This window comes from Bos mutus, chromosome 1 (assembly GCF_027580195.1).
Source record: "Bos mutus isolate GX-2022 chromosome 1, NWIPB_WYAK_1.1, whole genome shotgun sequence".
Classification (NCBI taxonomy): domain Eukaryota; kingdom Metazoa; phylum Chordata; class Mammalia; order Artiodactyla; family Bovidae; genus Bos; species Bos mutus.
In genome coordinates this window covers 144,493,085-144,515,231 of record NC_091617.1, presented here as the reverse complement: position 1 = coordinate 144,515,231, position 22,147 = coordinate 144,493,085, and positions in this window count along the sequence as shown.

Below are 22,147 nucleotides of genomic sequence, written 5' to 3'. Positions count from 1 at the left end.
CGAACTCATGTCTCCTGCTTGGCAGGCAGATTCTTTATCATTAAGCCACCTGGGAAGCCCAAAGCTAGTTTAGTCAAGGCTTAATTTAAGGCTAAGTTTCTGGCCTTATCAGGCCCAAGCAAGATAAAACCTCCTGCACAGGCTGGAGCAAGTGTGCCAAGACCTGAAAGGTGATTCAAAGTGCCCGGAGCTCAGTGTGCCCTAACTGTAATAAGCTAGCTTTGCATTTTTGCCGTGCCCCCGGCCTAGTGGGTTTGGCTTGGGTGCTTATGGGTAAGTGCTGCACACTAAGTGAAAGGTTATAAAACCTGAAACTGTTAGTCAGCTTATCAGTCCAATGAGGTAGCCTGTGGGGCGGGACTTGACTCTAAAAAACTGAACCCTGCCCTTACTGCTGCTGTTTCCAGGTGGAGGCAGCCTGCTCTTTCCCCTTCTCCAGAGTGTTCTTTTGCTTTGCTTAATAAACCTCCTTCTGCCTGAAACTTCTTTATGTCACTCATCTGAATTCTTACCCTTGAGAGGACAAGAACCAAGAAAATCACTGTTCCATCAGCAACATCTCCATTCCTTGGATAGAGCCGAGAAACATCCTGGAATGTCTCAAGCTCAAGTCCTAGAGGTAATGCACTTTGGAATTACCTTATTCCAGCCCGCTTTGCCACATTTGGCCAGATAATACCCATTTATGCTTCTTCCCTCTATTTTATTATATTTTCCTCAAATACCCAAGATGTGGTTTATTAACCACTCAGTTTTCTGTGAATTACTTCTTATTTTTCAACCCTCCATTACATAGTCCTCTTTCTTTGATAATAGAAATTGCTTCTACCTCTCCAAATCTCTATTTCTTCATCTATAAAAAGGAAATTATTGTATCATCTTTATAAATGTCATACCTATGACCTAATAATGAGAATATGCTTAGACTGGAGATCTGATCACATTGAGTAAATTGGAAATTACCATATCAATATCAATTATAAACAGATGTTTATAATATACAGTTATTTTAGAGTTCTTGCAGGAGAAGATGGTACACGTCCTTCTATTGCATCAAACAGAGATGGTAAGGACCTAACAGAAGCAGAAGATGTTAAGAAGATGGGGAAAGAATACACAGAAGAACAAAAAAAGATGCAAAAAAGATCTTCACGACCCAGATAATCATGATGGTGTGATCACTCACCTAGAGCCAGACATCCTGGAATGTGAAGTTAGGCAGGCCTTAGGAAGGATCACTATGAACAAAGCAAGTGGATGGGATGGAATTCCAGTTGAACTATTTCAAATCCTAAAAGATGATGCTGTGAAAGTGTTGAACTCAATATGCCAGCAAATTTGGAAAACTCAGCAGTGGTCACTTGACTGGAAAAGGTCAGGTTTCATTCCAATCCCAAAGAAAGGCAATGCCAAAGAATGCTCAAACTACCACACAATTGCACTCATCTCACACGCTAGTCAAGTAATGCTCAAAATTCTCCAAACCAGGCTTCAACAGTTCATGAACCAAGAACTTCCAGATGTTCAAGCTGGATTTAGAAAAGGCAGAAGAATCAGAGATCAAATTGTCAACATCCATTGTATCATCGAAAAAGCAAGAGAGTTCTAGAAAGACATTTACTTCTCTTTAATGACTATGCCAAAGTCTTTGACTGTGTGGATCACAACAAACTGTGGAAAATTCTTAAAGTTGACCACCTTACTTGCCTCCTTAGAAGTCTGTATGCAGGTCAAGAAGTAACAGTGAGAACCAGACATGGAACACTGACTGGTTCCAAATCGGGAAAGGAGTACATCAAGGCTGTATATTGTCACTCTGCTTATTTAACCTGTATGCAAAGTACATCATGCAAAATGCTGGGCTGGATGAAGCACAAGCTGGAATCAAGATTGCTGGGAGAAATATCAATAACCTCAGATATGCAGATTACACCACCCTTATGGCAGAAAGCAAAGAAGAACTAAACAACCTCTTGATGAAAGTGAAAGAGGAGAGTGAAAAAGTTGGCTTAAAACTCAACATTCAGAAAACTAAGATCATGACATCTGGTCCCATCACTTCATGGTAAATGGATGGGGAAACAATGGAAACAATGAAAGACTTTATTTTCTTGGGTTCCAAAATCACAGCAGATGGTGACTGTAGCCATGAAATTAAAAGATGTTTTCTTCTTGGAGAAAAGCTATGACCAAGCTAGACAGCATTAAAAAGCAGAGACATTTGGACCTTTGCCAACAAAGGTCCATCTAATCAAAGCTGTAGTTTTTCTAGTAGTCATGTATGGATGTGAGAGCTGGACTATAAAGAAAGCTGGGGGCCAAAGAATTGATACTTTTGAACTGTGATGTTGGAGAAGATTCTTAAGAGTCCCTTGGACTGCAAGGAGATCCAACCAGTCCATCCTAAAGGAAATCAGTCCGGAATTTTCACTGGAAGGGCTGATGTTGGAGCTGAAACTCCAATACTTTGGCCACCTGATGCTGAGAACTGACTCATTGGAAAAGACCCTGATGCTGGGAAAGATTGAAAGCAGGAGGAGAAGGGGACGACAGAGGATGAGATGGTTGGATGGCATCATCGTCTCAATGGGCACATGTTTGAGCAAGCTCTGGGAGCTGGTGATGCACAGGGAGGCCTGACGGGCTGCAGTCCATGGAGTGGAAAAGAGTCAGACACGACTGAATGACTGACTGAAACTGAATATACAGTAATTTTCATAATTATGAAATATTAGAAAGCAGGTCTGAAGAGGTATCTAAAAATACAAAGAAAGACACTGGGAATGATGATTCCCCAAGGCCTCTCATGCCCTAGGGCTGTGCATATCTTCAGAAATGGTATATTCTGGGGTTTTGTCTTAAACAGGTGCTCGTCTGGACTCAGTGTGCAAGTCAGCTCTCATTATAGTAATGTGACCAGGGTCAACCAGCTGAGGTGTTTCGGATTACAACGCCTGTATCCATCAAGGCAAAACTGTCAAACGACTTGTAGCTCTGAGCTGCAGAGAGGCTACCTCCTGCAACATGTTCTATCTGGTGTTTTAACTGGCCTGATCCATAAAGTCTAACCCACACTGGGCAATTCCTCAAATTTCCTTAAAGAATGGTAGACTGGGAGAGGAGTTGTGTGGCTTCTGTAAGTTTATTTTCAGTAAGAGCCAAGGAAAGAGGAAGGGAGCCCTAGAGTCGAGCATGAGGTTTCCTTCTGGTCCAGGATGAGCAGACATCCTGATCCCTCCACGGCCGCTGATGCCCATCACTGGGGGATCACTGTGACTTGTTTGGCCAAGTCGTGACAGAGCTGCTCATTGTCAGGGAACCCAGTGCAGAACTGCCCAGTCAAGGAGCAAGATAATACCCATCTCTAAATCACAGGACGAGAGAGCTGTAGTCCTTTGCTGACATTTTTTTCTCTTAAATAAGAGAATGAGGTTTTATCTGCAAGCAGGTGGAAGGAGGTACCTTACAGGGCCTCCATGATTGGCTCCCAGCCAATCTTATCCATTTTTCACAGCTGGCATCAAGATAAACTAATTTTTTTACTTAATTGACCCCTATTACTTTCATTTTCATAGCTCACCACCGATTGATGGAATACAATTTAATACAATGCAATTCATGTTAGAGGATCCTTCATAGGAAAGCATGAAAAAAATTAGTTAAAACCTAAGTGCCCACCAGTGGGGGTAGGGGAGATGGAGATAGGCATAAAGAAGACAACATAATTCTAAGAGAAAAGAGAGCTCTACAAAATAGGAAAAGAATTGGTGCTGCCTGTGCTGAGAAAGAGATAAAGAAAAAGCAAGATGGACAACAAGTCGTCAATAGTTACTTCACTGAGATGCTTCTAAGAATTCAAGAAAGCTTCCCAAAGGAGGTGGAATGTAGTTGAGCCTTGGGAAGGAGTGAGAGAAGCAGACACCAAGCTGATGAGGACAAGGGAAGCTGTTCCAAGCAGGGGGGTGGGAGAGAGGTGGGTAGGAGAGAAAGGGGCTGAGCATGGCAGGAGGGTTGTGGAAAAGCAGGCGGCCCCCACCGCATGAGATGCCTGCTTCCCCTCCCCATCCGCCCCTCCCCCACCCCGCCACCTGCCATGTGTGTTCATCCGTTTCTCTTTATATCTGTTTGGATCTATGTATTTTGGACTTGCATGTTTTTATTTCCTTCCATGAAAATTGTTTCTGATTTTGGAAATCGGACTTTTTCATTCTTTTGGAAAGCAAGAAATACACACACACACACACACACAAACACACATGCATGCACACTCATTTCTGTATCTATTTATATATTATAAACAATGAATCTACCTGATGATTCCAATTCCAGTGCAACATTCCTCTATTTATTCTAGCTGCCTCTTTTCGTATTCACAGTGCCAATAGAGACAAATCTGGCATCATTATCATCAATATGCTTACACACTTGCTCAATCACAGGACACGGAGTTATTTCAGAATTGTTTGGCCATACCATTGTGAAAGTCATCCCCACTGAGTATACTTTAATATCTGGGTTTTTTACATTTTTTATTGGAATACAGTTCATTTACAATGTTGTGTTAGTTTCAGGCGTACAGAAAAGTGAGTCAGTTATGCATGTATATTGCATGTGCATTAGTCGCTCAGTCGCGTCTGACTCCGTGTGACCCCACGGACTGTAGGCCCCCAGGCTCCTCTGTCCATGGGATTTTCCAGGCAATAATACTGGAGTGGGCTGCCATTTCCTTCTCTAATATACATACATATATCCATTCTTTTTTAGATTCTTTTCCCCTATAGGTGGCTCAGAGGTTAAAGCATCTGCCTCCAATGTGGGAGACCCGGGTTCGATCCCTGGGTCAGGAAGATCCCCTGGAGAAGGAAATGGTAACCCATTGCAGTATTCTTGCCTGGAGAATCCCTTGGACGGAGAAGCCTGGTAGGCTACAGTCCACGGGGTCACAAAGAGTTGGACACGACTGAGCAACTTCACTTATAGGCCATTACAGAGAATTTGAGTAGAGTTCCCTGTGCTGTACAGTAGGTCTTTATGGGAGGAGGGGGAGTGAGGGAAAAAATTGGAAGACTGGGATTGATATAAACACACTATTATTCAGGAGGCTTTTGAAGATCATAAACTTGCAACAAATTGGAAGGAATTACTATAACCCAAGTGACCCAACTGATATCCCAAATCATAGGTTTGTATGAACTGGAAAGTGTCTATTTCTTGGGTTTTGTCACAAACCTTGAAAGTGACATTCTACGTGAAATGATAAGATTTACTATGGCTGTTAATGGAAACCATCACATTAAGTAAACATTTAACTTGGCTTGAACAATAGAGGAGACATTCCAGAATACTTGGGGTTTTAAAGATCATATGCTATTTATCTGTCATGGGGAAAAAGCATGGAGTCGTGCAACAAAAAGTTTATATTTGCTCTCAGGTAACAAAATTCGTCAACTAATGACAATTGCTTCAAAAATTACTGTAGTGTATCAGGATTGCAGCTTATGTGGCTTAGCTTTATTAAAATAATTATAGGTGCTTTCAACTAGATTTTTCAACTCTTAAATCAATATAAATAATAAAGTTTAATAAAATTAGTGTATCAATTTAAAATGGAACTTGGAAAGTTATTATAATACTATTATAAAATAATATCCACTGTTCAGATCAGATCAGATCAGTCACTCAGTTGTGTCTGACTCTTTGTGACCCCATGAATCACAGCATGCCAGGCCTCTCTGTCCATCACCAACTCCCGGGGTTCATTGAGACTCACGTCCATCGAGTCAGTGATGCCATCCAACCATCTCATCCTCTGTCGTCCCCTTCTCCTCTTGACCCCAATCCCTCCCAGCATCAGAGTCTTTTCCAATGAGTCAACTCTTCGCATGAGGTGGCCAAAGTACTGGAGTTTCAGCTTTAGCGTCATTCCTTCCAAAGAAATCCCAGGGCTGATCTCCTTCAGAATGGACTGGTTGGATCTCCTTGCAGTCCAGGGGACTCTCAAGAGTCTTCTCCAACACCACAGTTCAAAAGCACCAATTCTTCGGCGCTCAGCCTTCTTCACAGTCCAACTCTCACATCCATACATGACCACAGGAAAAACCATAGCCTTGACTAGACGAACCTTTGTGGCAAAGTAATGTCTCTGCTTTTAAATATGCTATCTAGGTTGGTCACAATTTTCCTTCCAAGGAGTAAGCGTCTTTTAATTTCATGGCTGCAGTCACCATCTGCAGTGATTTTGGAGCCCAGAAAAATAAAGTCTGACACTGTTTCCACTGTTTCCCCATCTATTCCCCATGAAGTGATGGGACCGGATGCCATGATCTTCGTTTTCTGAATGTTGAGCTTTAAGCCAGCTTTTTCACTCTCCTCTTTCACTTTCATCAAGAGGCTCTTTAGTTCCTCTTCACTTTCTGCCATAAGGGTGGTGTCATCTGCATATCTGAGGTTATTGATATTTCTCCCAGCAATCTTGATTCCAGCTTGTGCTTCTTCCAGCCCGGTGTTTTTCATGGTGTACTCTGCATATAAGTTAAATAAACAGGGTGACAGTATACAGCCTTGACGAACTCCTTTTCCTATTTGGAACCAGTCTGTTGGTCCATGTCCAGTTCTAACTGTTGCTTCCTGACCTGCATACAAATTTCTCAAGAGGCAGATCAGGTGATCTGGTATTCCCAACTCTTTCAGAATTTTCCACAGTTTATTGTGATCCACACAGTCAAAGGCTTTGGCATAGTCAATAAAGCAGAAATAGATGCTTTTCTGTTAGAGATCTTTAAAAGATCAGTCTTTATCCAGAAAATATAAAATATAAATGATAAAAATTAATTTCCCCAGGGCTTATACTTTTGACCTAGTTAATGAAGGTAAAAAGCATAACTTGATACATATAAAACATGGTAGGATATTCACAGGGATTACTCCATAGGGGTTACAGTTCACAGGGGTTACTTCATGGCATTCATTCTGTTTGATAAGCTGGTGATTTGGCCTGGCTTCACTCCTTCTATTTTTCAGTATGAAAATAGCATCATGCTTTGCACTGATGTCAGTCGTGAAGTCCTTCAAAGTGAAACTGCTTTAGATTTCACGTCCAGCTTGCATCATCAAACTGAAGAACACAAATTTTAGGAACGACTTTCTAAAGAACTGACAGTTTTAATGGTTCTTACCAAGTAACATTGTGTATAATGCAAAATAATTTTACTAGTCTTAAGATATTGTGCCTTATAGTTCTAAAACGTTAATGAGAAAGTAAGGTTTAAGGCTGAGAAGTTGGAATAGCATAACAACAGGGGAGGGATACTTATAATAACCTTTCTTAAGAACACAAGTGTGGGAAGAATATACTCATCTGAACAGGAGAAACAGCCAATGCTTTCTATCTTTTTAGTTTTAATTTTAGTCTCTAATAGTAATTCTGCAAGTTTCTAATAGTTACTTCCCCATCCATATAGCATAAGAAATTACTTAAGCTTTAAGAAATTCTTTTCTCTTTATGTTTCCATTATATTGCACATTACCAAGTCATTTGAAAGTTTACTTTTTTAGAGAGTACTTTTATTTTTTATATTTTAGTATATATTTTAGTATATATTTTTATATTTTTAGTATATATTTTAGTATTTTTATATTATTTAGCCTTTTTTTAAATTGATATATCCACACATTTTAATCAAATACCAATAGGTATAACCATAAAGCATATGGAGTAGATGATATTGACTGGGACCAGAATCCAAACAGCATCTTTAGGAAAGCAGATGGCTCTGAAGTCAGCTTCTTAGAGGGCGACAGGTAGGTGAGACTTTAATGTTGATTTTTACCTTTTTAATGTGAACTGCTTAGACCTTAGAAGACATCTGAAATATCTTCAGTAGAATTGTTTAACAGGAGTACATACGGAAGAAGTTGCTCTTAAAGCTGTACATATTAATAAATGTGCTCATCGGGGCTCCCTGGTGCCTCACTAGTAAAGAATTTGCCTGCCAAGCAGAAGACGCTGGTTCGACCCGTGGGTTGGAAAGATCTCCTGGGGAAGGAAATGGCAACCTGCTCCAGTATTCGTGTCTGGAAAATCCTGTGGACGGAGGAGCCTGACGGGCTACAGTCCACAGGCTCACAAGAGTGAGACACGACTTAGCGACTAGACAACAACAACAAGTATATAAAACATTAGGTTTTATGGTAAAATGTATATACAGTAAAATATATAAATTTTAGGTGTACAATTCAATGAATTTTGATAGATGCCTGCATCCATATAATTCATATTTCTATTAAGATATAAAAAAAGATTTTATTATTGTAGAAATTCCCCTCTCTCCTCTTCCTGATAAATACCCAGTTCCAGTAGATTAGTGTTTTCTTTTCTAGAAATCTATACAGGCCAAATATATTTCATACATATGAAATCATACAGTGTACAGTGTTCTGTTCCTGGTTTAATTTTCTTAGTATATTTTTTGAAAAATTCATGTTGTTATATGAGCTCAATAGTTTTTCATTTTTGTAGTCTATATTATTCAATTGTATGAATGTATCAGAATTATTTATCTATTCTTTTCTTATAAGCATCTGAGTTGTTTATACTTTGGAACTATTATGAGTAAATCTGTTACAAACATTTCCAATATAGTCTGTGCGAAAATATATTCTAATTTTTCTTGAGTAAATTCCTAGGAGTGAAATCATTAGATCACAGGAGGATATATTCTCAACCTGAAGAAGAAAAAAAATACCTAACAGTTTTCCAAATTGATTGTAGTGCATTACACCCCTCCATCAGTGTGTGAAGTGAAAGTGGAGAGTGAAAAAGTCGGCTTAAAGCTCAACATTCAGAAAGTGAAGATCATGGCATCTGGTCCCATCACTTCATGGCAAATAGATGGGGAAACAGTGGAAACAGTGTCAGACTTTATTTTTCTGGGCTCCAAAATCACTGCAGATGGTGACTGCAGCCATGAAATTAAAAGACACTTACTCCTTGGAAGGAAAGTTATGACCAACCTAGATAGCATATTCAAAAGCAGAGACATTACTTTGCCAACGAAGGTTCGTCTAGTCAAGGCTATGGTTTTTCCTGTGGTCATGTATGGATGTGAGAGTTGGACTGTGAAGAAGGCTGAGCGCCGAAGAATTGATGCTTTTGAACTGTGGTGTTGGAGAAGACTCTTGAGAGTCCCCTGGACTGCAAGGAGATTTCATTCTGAGGGAGATCAGCCCTGGGATTTCTTTGGAAGGAATGATGCTAAAGCTGAAAGTCCAGTACTTTGGCCACCTCATGCGAAGAGTTAACTCATTGGAAAAGACTCTGATGCTGAGAGGGATTGGGGGCAGGAGGAGAAGGGGATGACAGAGGATGAGATGGCTGGATGGCATCACTGACTCGATGGACGTGAGTCTGAGTGAACTTCGGGAGTTGGTGATGGACAGGGAGGCCTGGCGTGCTGTGATTCATGGGGTGGCAAAGAGTCGGACATGACTGAGCGACTGATCTGATCTGATCTGATCTGATGTGCTCCTTTCTCAATTTGGTACCGTCTGTTGTTTCATGTCCACTTCTAACTACTGCCTCTTGACCTCCATATAGATTTCTTAGGAGGCAGGTCAGGTGGTCTGGTGTTCCCATCTCTTTCAGAATTTTCCACAATTTGCTGTGATCCGCACAGTCAAAGGCTTTGGCATAGTCAATAAAGCAGAAGTAGATGTTTCTCTGGAATCTCTTGCTCTTTGGATGATCCAAAGGTTGTTGACAGTTTGATCTCTGGTTCCCCTGTGCTTTCTAAATTCTCCTGGAACATCTGGAAGCTCTTGGTTCACATATTGTTGAAGCCTGGCTTGGAGAATTTTGAGCATTACTTTGCTAGAATGTGAGATAAGTGCAATTATGTGGTGTCATGAACATTCTTTTGCATTGCACTTCTTTGGGATTGGAATGGAAATTGACCTCTTCCAGTCCTGTGGCCACTGCTGAGTTTTCCAAATTTGCTGGCATATGGAATGCAGCACTTTCACAGCATCATCTTTCAGGATTTGGAATAGCTCAGCTGGAATTCCATCACCTCCCCTAGTTGTGTTCATAGTGATGCTTCCTAAAGCCAGCTTGACTTCACATTCCAGGATGTCTGGCTCTAGGTGAGTGATCACACCACTGTGGTTATCTGGGTTATGAAGATCTTTTTTGTATAGTTCTTCTGTGTATTCTTTTAATATCTTCTGCTTCTGTTAGGTCCATACCATTTCTGTCCTTTATTGTGTCCATCTTTGCATGAGATGCTCCCTTGCTGTCTCCTTTTCTTGAAGAGATCTCTAGTCTTTCCCATTCTACTGTGTTCCTCTATTTGCGTTGATCATCAACGAAGGCTTTCTTGTCTCTCGCTGCTACTCCTTTGGAACTCTGCATCCAGATGGGTATATCTTTCCTTTTTTCCTTTGCCTTTAGCTTAGCTTTGGCTTTAAATATCATATGATATCACTTAAACATGAAATCTAAATAAAAACAGTACATATGAACTTACAAAAAAAAAAAAACATAGAAAACAAACCTATGGTTACCAAAGGAGAAAGGAAGGAAAGGATAAGTTGGGAATTTGGGGTTAACATACACACACTGCTATGTATAAAATAGATAGTAATAGAGAACTATACTCAATATTTTATAATAACATATGATGAAAAAATATAAAAATAATATACATGTGCATTTATATGTATAACTGAATCACTTTTCTGTATACCTGAAAATTTTTAATAAACTATAATTCAATAAAAATTAAATTTAAAAAAATTGAGCTATGATTCCACTAAACCTGGATCTTGATATGAAACATATTTTGGAATTTATAAGCCTATTCTTTCTCAATAAAGCAGGGGTTTTGACTTTCTAGCCATCATCTTCATAGTCCCTTTTTGGAAGTTGAATGTTGACTGACTCTCTCTCTCTCCAAATCTTCACTCTGTGCTGTGCTGGACTTAGTTGCTCAGTCACGTCTGACTCTTTGTGACCGCATGGCCTGTAGCCCGCCAGGCTCCTCTGTCCATGGGGATTCTCCAGGCAAGAATATTGGAGTGGGTTGCCATGCCCTCCTCCAGGGAATCTTCCCAACCCAGGGATCGAAGCCAGGTCTCCCGCATTACAGGCAGATTCTTTAGCATCTGAGCTACCAGGGAAACCCCAAAAGTCCCTACTGTAATTTTCCTGATTTTCCCTAAGGCCCTGGGAGCTTCAGAGTAAACGAGGTGATCATGGGTAATGCAGAAGACAAAAGCAGCATGCCATCTTCAAGGTACTCAAGACTCCTCAAAGTTTTAATGTGCTAGTAGGGTTTATGACTGCAAGCATGGAGGATATGGTACAGCATTTTCCAAATTATTTAAACATAAATCATTTTCTTTAAAGAACATTTCTAAAACAGAGCTACCATATGATCCTGCAATCCCACTCTTGGGCATATACCCAGAGAAAATCATAATTCAAAAAGATATATGCACCCTAGTGTTCATAGTAGCACTGTTTACAATCCAACACCTGGAAGCCACCCAAGTATCCATCAGTAGATGAGCTGGTAGAGAAGACGCGGGACATATGTACAAGGAAATAATGAGTGAGATAATGCCACTTACGGCAACGGGCGTGGGCCTAGAGATTAGCATCTAAGTGAAGTAAGTCGGAAGGAGAAAGACAAACGTCGTATGATATCACTTATATGTGGAATATAAAGAAAAAGATGCAAATGAGCGGTGCTGGTCACTCAGTTGTGTCCAACTCTTTGTGATCACACGGACTGTAGCCCACCAGGCTCCTCTGTCCATGGACTTCTCCAGGCAAGAATACTGGAGTGGATAGCCATTCCCTGCTCCAGGGGATCTTCCCGACCCAGGGACTGAACCTGGGTCTCCTGCATTAAAAGGCAGATTCTTTACCATCTGAGCCCCCAAAGAAGCCCGACATACAGATGAGATGGTTTACAAAACAGAAACAGACTTAGAGGCACAGAAAGCAACTTAGGGTTACTAAAGGGGAAAGACGGGAGGAGGGCTAAATTAGAGGCTCGCGATCAGCAGATACACACTACTATATATAAAACAGATAACCAGCATGGTCGTCCCGTATGGCACAGGGAACTCTGCTCAATGTCTTATAATAATCTATAATGGAAAAGAATCTGAAAAGGACTAGACAGGTAACTGAATCACTTTACTGTACACTTCAAAGTAACACAACATTGTAAATTAGCTACAAGTAAAAAACAAGAAGAATGCCTGGCTAGGCAACTACTGCACTGGAAATATTCTGAAGAGCAAAAGGGTACATTGCAAAACAGGGAAGAATGAAAGCAGGGGTGTCACTTAGGAGGTTACTTTGTTTGTCCAGAAGAAAGTGATAAAGATCTGAACTGGAGAAATGATGGTACCCAGGAATTGGAGAAACAGATTCAATAAGTGGGTAGAAAATGAAGTTACCTGATCCAGTGAGAATATTCACTCTAATGAAATGGGTCCTAGATGCTTCTAACAATATGCTTTGTACATTTTTAAATTTCAGGGAAGCAGCTACATGAAAACCAGAGACGTTTCTACATGAGGTAAACACTTATAAAATAGATTCGGGAGGAAAACGCTTATCTTTTTGGTTCACATTGAAGGGACATTTTCTTAAAATATCCAATTATGTTTTATTCCGTCCCTATTAGTCCATGAAATGTATCAGACAGGTTTCCCTTGACTTCTCAAGATAAATACTTGAGAAGTATTTATTCTCATTTTAAATACTGACCTGTCAATGAATGAGAAAGATGGAAATGAAATAATTCTCAAATGAGTGGGTCAGTGAATTCTGGATTGAAAGCAATTTCAATATTTTAAGCACCAAATATTTTTTTTAACATTTTAGAATATCTCTCATTAGTCACCACTGAATTATACTTTTCACTTCCTAAGTCTAGTATGATGTGTTTATTGTAATGTAATTTGAAATAAGGGGGGAAAAAGAAGGTAACTTTAGTCATAAAACCACATTAATGAATATTATTAAATGTGTTATATTTACCACATTCCAAATGTTTCCAGCTTAACAGATTAGAACTGACTCATCAGAATAGAATGAGTAATTTTAAAACGAGAAACAAAACAATATTGCTGCTTCCTTTGAGCAAGGGCAGTGACATGTAGATGGAAATTACTAATAAGTCTAATATACTCGGGGCTTCCCAGGTGGCACTACTGCTAAAGAAGTTGGCCAATGAAGGAGACATAAAAGATGTGAGCTTGATCTCTGGGTTGGAGAGATCCCCTGGAGGAAGGCACTGCAACCCAGTATTCTTTCCTGATTCGAATCCCAGGAACAGAGGAGCCTGGTGGGCTACAGTCCATGGGGTCGAAAAGAGTAAGACACGACTGCAGCAACTTAGGACGCCCGCACTAATAAGACATATTTCAGAAAATGGCTTTTTCCTCTGTATCTTACATAAAGTGACAAAAAGTTATAATGAAAAATAGCCACGAAGAAAACAAACGGGGGAGTGTGGCAGATTGCTGGGGAGAAATGGTATTTATTCCCCATCCTCCCTTTTATTTACTCCTTTGCAACGTGGCTTTGCCACTCACGAATCAAAGGTGGGCCCTGCTTTCCCTCCTTTGAGTCGCGTCCGATCCTGCAACTTGCTTTGACTCACAGACACGGTAGGAGCGACACCACGCCCGCCAGGAGCCGAGGTGTGTCTCTCGCTGCAGGAACTCGCCCTGCTCTCAGCGTCTCCAGCCTGAGCCCGCCTGGACAGTGACGGAACACGCAGCGGTGCTGTGCCATCCCAAACGAAGCCCTCCTAGGACAGCCGGCACTGATGCCTCATCGAGACCGGAAGTGCCTTCCGGATGGGACAAATCCAAACTGCCAGCTGTAAAACTAAGGGGTGAATGAATGGTGAGTTTTTAAGCTGCTAAGTTTAGGGATGGTTTGCAGCTCGTGGCTTCCCTGGGGGCTCAGAGGGTAAAGCGTCTGCCTGCAATGCAAGAGACCCCAGTTTCAATCCCTGGGTCAGAAAGATCCCCTGGAGAAGGGAGTGGCAACCCACTCCACTATTCTTGCCTGGAGAATCCCATGGACAGAGGAGCCTGGTGGGCTACAGTCCATGGGGCCGCAAAGAGTCAGACATGCCTGAGCGACTTCACTCACTTTGCAGTTCAGTAACCAAATCAGTGGGTCAGATGATCTCTCTTCTGACTATGTTAATCACCTCTCAGTTTCCACCTCCCCACTATCTACTCTCATCCCACTCATATATTGCTGTCAATTTAATTTCCTAAACACAATTCTCATTCTATTGCTTCTTACTCAAAAAACCTCCAGTGGCTCCTGATCGCCCTTCTAATAAAATCTCCACAACCTTAATCTGTTATGCAAGGACCTTTCCTGATTTCTCCACAACTTAAATGTCAAGTCTCAGCTTCTGCGTCTTTTTTCTTCATTCACCCTTGATTTTGTCAAGATGAGTTGCAAGCCCTCGATGAGGAGGCACCACTGATTGAAGACTCCATTATTCATTTCTTGCACATCTTACTCCACAGCCTAATGGATGGTAAGTTTCTTCTGAAAGTGACTCTAAGATAATGCATGGTATTCTGGACATTAAAATGTGAAAAGATAATGTGACTGAGAAATAAGGGGAAAGGCCTCATTGTTTTCCACATTTCTCATACTTCCTGCCTCTTGTCCCTGGCTAGAACAATTCCCTCTGCTTTCTACTGCTGCAGGACTACATAACCAAATCCCACCTACCTAAAAATCTATCCAAATAGAAAAGAAATCCTTGAGCATCTTTCTCTTCACTGAGCTACTTGAACTCCCCAAGAAAATGACTAGAACCACTCATCGGCACTTGTCACTCCCCACTTGATACTGACAACTCTTTCTTTAATATTAGATTGTCTGCAGGTTGAGGACAATTCAGGATTTATTGACTATTTCACATTCTCTTTTTGCCATGCCAGTGCAACATTCTAAATACAATGTCTATAAGATACTATGCAACATATATTTGTTAAGCAAATTACTCAGTGACAAACGCACGTTTAATAAACCTCGGATTTATAACACTTCATTTTCATTCTATCACTAATTAACCATGTGATCTGAGACAATTTACTTAACCTCCTAAGGCTGAGGTCTCAGATGATACAATAGATGAGATAATGGGTGTGTGAATACTCCGTAGAAATCATAAGATCAGTTCGTGGTACTGGCATTGTTTTCTTTTCTGAGAAACGAGACGATGGAATCTGATCTATTTCAAAAACAGTCTGTGAGGACCATTCCACAACGATAGGACTGCAAATTTTTGCTTTTTCCTCAAAAGCACGAGGTGACTTAAGCGATCAGAGAACCTGCCTCTCACAAAGCTTCTCTGGGTCCCTGGTGCACCTGTGAATAACCCTGCTTGATCATTCCAGACAGCTTTGCACCCTGTGGCCAGGTCAATAAGACCAGAAGTATTATGAACCGACACTTACCAGGCCTCTCTCTCATACTCTGAGGTCAAAGGAGCCATTCTCGGGACTTTCCTTGGCAGCTCAGTTGTTGAGACTCACTCTCCAGTACAGAGAGTGTGGGTTCAGGCCCTGGTTGGGGAACTAAGATCCTACGTGTCATGCAGCACAACCAAAATAAAGAAATTAAAAAAGAACAAAGGAGCCACTCTCACCAAGAAAGAGAGAGGTGTTATTACAGCACATAAATCACCCAAGAGTTTGGTTCAAAACTTTTTTATTAGCTAAAACTTTTATTAATAAAAGTAGATTAAAAACATATTAAGAGTTCAATATTTTAAAGAATCACCCTTAGGAAATAGGCATATGGTGACTGGTGTTAGCTGTATATACCATAATTAACACTACAGAGTCTTGAGCCTCACATTTCTGCCTTGAGATGGATTTCCCACTTTGGCTCGATACCAGTCAATTCCCTTTGATTCCATTTATATTTGTTTCCATTCAAGATTATATCATGATACCATGGGTAGAATGCAGGCTTTATCTCAGATCTTAGAATTCAGGGGCTTCAACTCCAACTATTTGTCTGACATTTTTAAACTTATCTAATCTCTCTGAACCTCAATTTCCTCATGTGCAAAATATTAGGCACTTCATAATAGAGATAATGTCCCCAGCACATAGATCATTTCATCTTCCTCTTACTACTTTAATTCATGTCAGTTCAACTTGACTTAATTCAACAAACATCAACTATTATCAGTTACAAGGCTGGGACATCACAACAGCATCATTGCAAACGTGGGATTCTGAGAAGCCAAAAGTTTATGTTTAGGAAAATATGTATAACTTGCTTAAGTAAGGAATGAGGTTGTATTGGGGAGCGATACAGATGCATATGGCATGGAACACAGGTGAAGGGAGATTTGAGCATTCCATGCTTATGAACACATGAAGGTCTTCAGAAAATTCAGTTGAAGACATCACACTCCGGCGAGTGTTGGAATCTCAACCAAAATTTCCCAATTTCAATGAGTTCTGACTTGACAGGAGATGTTAGAAAGCTTTCTACCAGCTCTCAATGTTTGTACAGCTAGTACATTCCCTCATTTAGGAATTTAAATGTTCTCGGCATTGATTACACTTATGGCATAAGTCATTTATAGCCGTTCTCCTCACATTTGTTTACAATGCACAAAGAATTTGCAAATGCATAAGCGCATTTTGGGGGCTTCCCTGGTGGCTCAGATGGTAAAATGCAGGAGACCCCAGTTTGATCCCTGGGTCTGGAAGATCCCCTGGAGAAGGGAAAGGCAACCCACTCCAAGGTTGTCACCTGGAGAATCCCATGGACAGAGGAGCCTGGCAGGCTATAGCCCATGCTGCTGCTGCTAAGTCGCTTCAGTCGTGTCCGACTCTGTGCAACCCCGTAGACGGCAGCCCACCAGGCTCCCCCGTCCCTGGGATTCTCCAGGCAAGAACATTGGAGTGGGTTGCCATTTCCTTCTCCAATGCATGAATGTGAAAAGTGAAAGTGAAGTCGCTCAGTCGTGTCCGACCCTCAGTGACCCCATGGACTGCAGCCCACCAGGCCCCTCCATCCATGGGATTTTCCAGGCAAGAGCACTGGAGTGGGTGCCGTTGCCTTCTCCTCTGTAGCCCATGAGGTCACTCAGATCCCTGCAGCCAAACGTGTAAAGTTCATTATTTTCTTGTGCAAAGTCTGCTATGTGCCGGGTGATTTTCCCAGAAGGTTCTCCTCCACTGATGGCTCAGCGATCCAGGCTCTTGGTTTTTTGTCCTCTCAACAAACATCTTCCATGTTTTCCATTCAGGCTGAGATGAGAGAGACTGGACAATCATGGGAGGACTACTCTTTGCCTTCAGTTGAGAGGAACACATCCACTTATGTTCATTGGCCATAATCAGTCACATGACCCTGCCTTACTGCAAGGGGACTGAGAAACACTGGCTCTGGTATGTCAGAAAAAGAGAAAGAAAGAATGACCATATACTAAACGAAGATCACAAAGGAAAGCCTGCTGCATCTTTGCTCTGTGAAAATTTGGGGTAAGATCAGAGGGGCTGTAGTGTGGATGGGGGCATGCCTCCTCCGAGTGACTGGAACTCCCTGGAATTCCTGAGTCACTGTGGCAGAGCAGGACCTAGATTAAGAGGAGACTGGTGCAGGAAGAAGAGAGACTGGAAGATGGAAGCTGGATTTACCAGACGAATCTTCTAGACTTTAGGTAGGTAGGAAGGGCAGACTACAGGAGGCACCTTGTTAAACAGCGCATGGCAGAGTGGCCTGGGATCCTGGAGTGCTTCTGGTTGTCTTGGTGACTCAAGGATGGGAAACCAAAGCCACTCTGGCAAGGGCTTTGTGAGAACTGGATTTCTTGACTTTGGGATCTTGTGATGTTCTGCTATGTTTATTCAGCTGAGCTGGAGCTTTGTTTCCCAGAATCCCTTTCCCTTTAGGGCTGCAGGCGAAGGTCGGCCACCAAAAGAAATACATGGATAATGGATACCAAGGGAGAAGAGGCTGCGGGAGGAACTGGGAGCTTGGGATTGACACATATGCACCACTGCCGCCACGGATAAAATAGGCAACTAGTGAGAGCCTCCTGTGTAGCACAGGGAACGCTACTTGACACGCTGTGGTGACCGTTATGGGAAGGAAGTCCAACAGGGGGAGTCCACATGAATATGTGTGACTGATTCCTTGTGCTGTCACCAGGAGTCAGACACGACTGAAGCCACTCAGCACGCATGCGTGCAGCACGGTACCCTTGCTCCAGCCTCTCATCCCGGGCATGACATACAGGGATGGAGCCCTATAAAGCTCTGTAAAGCTCAATAAAAATTAACTGAAAAAGAAAAAAGCTTCTGCAGGAATTTTTCATTTGCTTATCATTGGCTTCTGCAAAGCGCGAGTGAAGAAGCGGCGTCGCAGTGTCCGCTGGAGAGCTGGAGCAGGGTGGCGGTGGGGCGTCGGCCCGGGTGGGCAGATCCAGAGGCCACGGGGAAGCAGAGGCCAGGCCGCGCTGCCCACTGCTCCCAGGCAGCTCCTTCTGCTTCTCCGGCTCCAGGCCGTCTTCTGGGTTTGCTGGGTTCTCCTGCAGAGCGCTCACGCGGACAAAGCTGGGGGCTCGGAGGCCGGGACAGCCCCGCAGGCTCTGCCTCGCCCTCGAGAATGTCCACACGCCCGGCCTCCCCCATTCCACAGCTGCCTTCTCTGGCTGCTGTCATCCCCATTGAGGTCACGCCCGGGACGGGATGCCAAAGTGACGATTGTATGATGCATGCGTGGTGCTGAGTCCCTTCCATCCTGTCTGCCCTTTGGGAGCCTACGGACGGCAGCCCGCCAGACTCCTCTGTCCATGGGGTTCACAGTGAGGAATGCTGGACGGAGTTGCCATGATCTCCTCCAGGGAATCTCCCCGACCCAGGGATCAAACCCGGGTCTCTTGTATCGCTGCATTGGCAGGTGGGTTCTTTACCAGGAGCGCCACCTGGGAAGCCGGACACCGTGATACCATAGCCAAAGACAGATCTGTTTCCCCTCGTTGGACCCGAGGTGTTCCAATCTGCCTTGGGCTGACTTCACCTGCGCTGCGTGGAATACGCGTGGGGAGAAGGGGGCGGTGGGGTCGGGGCGACGGCTTGTGAGCCGATCGTTCAGGGGCGCCCCTGGTGCTAACACAGCAGCAGGGCCAACATCCCCCGCATCCCTGTGGGGTGGGAGGACGTTAAAGAAAGGGATGGGGCGGGGGAGGGGCACAGGCTTCTCAGGGAGGGCGGCCAGACCCCCCACCCCGCCCCAGCCACGGTCCCCAGGTGACGACAGGGACACCCAGCACCCTAGATTCAATCCTCCTGCAAAGCTGGGGCTCACATTTCTGTGCAGTTTCCCGATTTCAAATGTATGTAACAACAACAAAACCAAACACTAAATCTTATTTCTAAGTCAATGTTTAAAGTGAACAAATCTTGTCCAGAGGACAGATTGATCCAAGATTAGGCTTGTGCCCCAGAGTTACATTAATTACCTTGCTTCAAATCCAACCTCCATCACTTACTAAACATGGAACCTCCGGCAAGTTAGGTCCACACCTCCACACTTCATCTGGAAAACGAGAGGAGTAACACCCCTCTTACAGCACGTCTGAGGATCAAATGAGTTACTAAATACCTTTCCTTGTTTCTAAGACACTACTGAATGTGAGATGAACGAATATTTTTTTGTTTCTGTGAGAAAGAAAAAATGGTGGCTAATTAACCCGTAGCACAATTCTTTCTTATCACTTAGCATTATTGTCTTATAATTACTGAAAAAGCTTTTTCAGTTATTTTGCCATAGATTTTTTTTTATCATTTATCACTCTGAGCACACATATAAAGGAAATGTAAGTGAAATAATGGGGTTTGGTATTCTTAAAATCTCGCTACGCAGTGTAATACCTGAGTTAGTGTTCATCTCTGTTTTTCCACGCAGTATTCTTGCTGGTGCTATTAAAAGCATGGTTGACGCGGCACTTCTTTGACACTGCTCCTTCATTGTCTCCAGGAATTTCCTCCAAGCTGCTGACACCCCTGGTGAGAGTTTTCTTAAGGATACTCTCTTGATTTTACCAGAAGATGTCCCATGGAAAAATTTCAAGCAGCGGAAAGTCTTGTTTTCTTTTTTAAGTGAGATGAAATTTGCTCAGTCATGTCCGACTCTCTGCGACCCCATGGACTGTAGTCCTCCAGGCTGCTTTATCCGTGGGATTCTCTGGAGAATGCTGGAGTGGGTTGCCATGCCCTTCTCCATGGGGTCTTCCCAACCCAGGGATCAAACCCAGGTCTCCGAAACTGCAGGCAGATTCTTTACCATTTGAGCAGCCCAGGAAGCCCATTCTTTTTTAAAATGGCCCTTAATTTAGAGATTGTTGGCTAAACATTCAAAGGATTTCAGTTCTTCAGTTATTCACCAGGAGTAACAACAAAAAAAGATGATGCCTATAGAAACAGTGGCAGCTGCATAGTAACTGTTGTTTGGTTGAAGGTGGCTGTCCAAATATCATCAATTGTATCATATTTTCCTACATATTAAATATAAAAAAATAGTGCATTCAATTTCATCCAATGGAGTCTCTGCAAAGCTCTTAGAAGATAATGCAATATCAAAGTGTTTGATAAATAAAGATAGATAAAATATGCATAAAGGGAAAAAAGTTAGCCTATTTAAGTCTCATTCTGTCATGAATTAGCTGTGTGTTCTTCCTTGAGACATCCATCTTTTCGTCCATGAGACGGCTACAGTCTGGGTTGTACTGACCACACGTGACCGCACCTGGCTGAGCAGAAGGTCTCCTGCAGGCCGTTACATTTGTGTCAGTTCCAGCCAATCAGAGTCTAAGTGTGGAGGGGTCAAACCTAGAAAAACAAAGGGGCACAGATGGTTCAAAATCAGGGTCTCTCGGGGAAGGGAAGGGAAAGCTGAACCAGCAGAGTTCCTCAGAAAAGTAAAAGCGAAAGGCCTATAATAAGTGTTCAGGCCACAATGTAAGCTGCTGAGAGTGAGAACAAGTAAAACCCTTAGATCTGAAAAGAGAGAAAACAGCAAAGACAGCACATCCCTGAGTTGGTGTTTCGGGTAGAGGGGTCTCAGGAAGCTTGAGTCAAAGCCTGACCTACGATGATCTGGCCACCAAAGTCCAGGAAGAGCCTCTGTGATGTGGGGTCCTGGGGCCCCTGTGTCCGTTGAATCTGGAATCCAGAGATCCTCCCTCCAGAGAGAAAATCCACTGGCCTCAGCTTTCCGGTTCCTCCTCATTTCGGTTTAGCCTCCCTGCACCCTAAACCTGGGACCTGTCAGGACCTAAAGAAGGACCCCAGTGCTGGGGAGAAATCAGGCCTCCCCTGTCCTATCCCACCTTCCACGATTACAAATGGTTCTGCAAGCTGAACGGGATTCTGCCCGTCTCACTCACAGTGATTGTACAACAGCTGTATAATCGATGTTGCTGAAGACCCGCGAGGCTCAGAGTGTAGCACAAACGTCCACAGTGAACCGCAAATGTGAATAAGAGTGGCCCGGCCTGCATGGTAATTGGTATTATTATTGGAGTGAATGGGAAAGCCACATATGGATGGAGGGGCGGGGCTGTGCTGGGTGCAGCGTGCATTTTGTCTTCTCTATGTCTGTTCTCTCAAACAACCAGCCAGAGGGGGATGAAAGCGAAGAGGCACCAGGTGGGAATGTCGTGAAGAAGGTGAGGCTGATTACCCACAGCCCAGTAGCCTAGCCTAGCCTTTCCTCTCCGTCGGAGCCCACGTCCATGAATCACAATGCAGCGTGTGGCATGAGTTATCTCCTCCCTGAAAAAGACTCTGTTCCAAAAGGGTAGAGGGCTAGACTCAGGTGAAGGGGGCAGGCTGATGGGGAGACGGGGAAGAGAAACACTTCAGGTTAATTGGAGCTGAGAATATAAAATACTTGTCTTAAAGTGTGTGCTTCAGTTATGAGCAGGAAAGTGTCACGATCATAATGTTTTCTGTGCGGGATTCAACACAGCATGGGTGTTTTAAAACAAGCGGTAATCATTTCTCATGGAGAAATTACAAGCTGCAGCTCCGGGCTCAGGACAAGCGCCTGGGAGACCCCTGG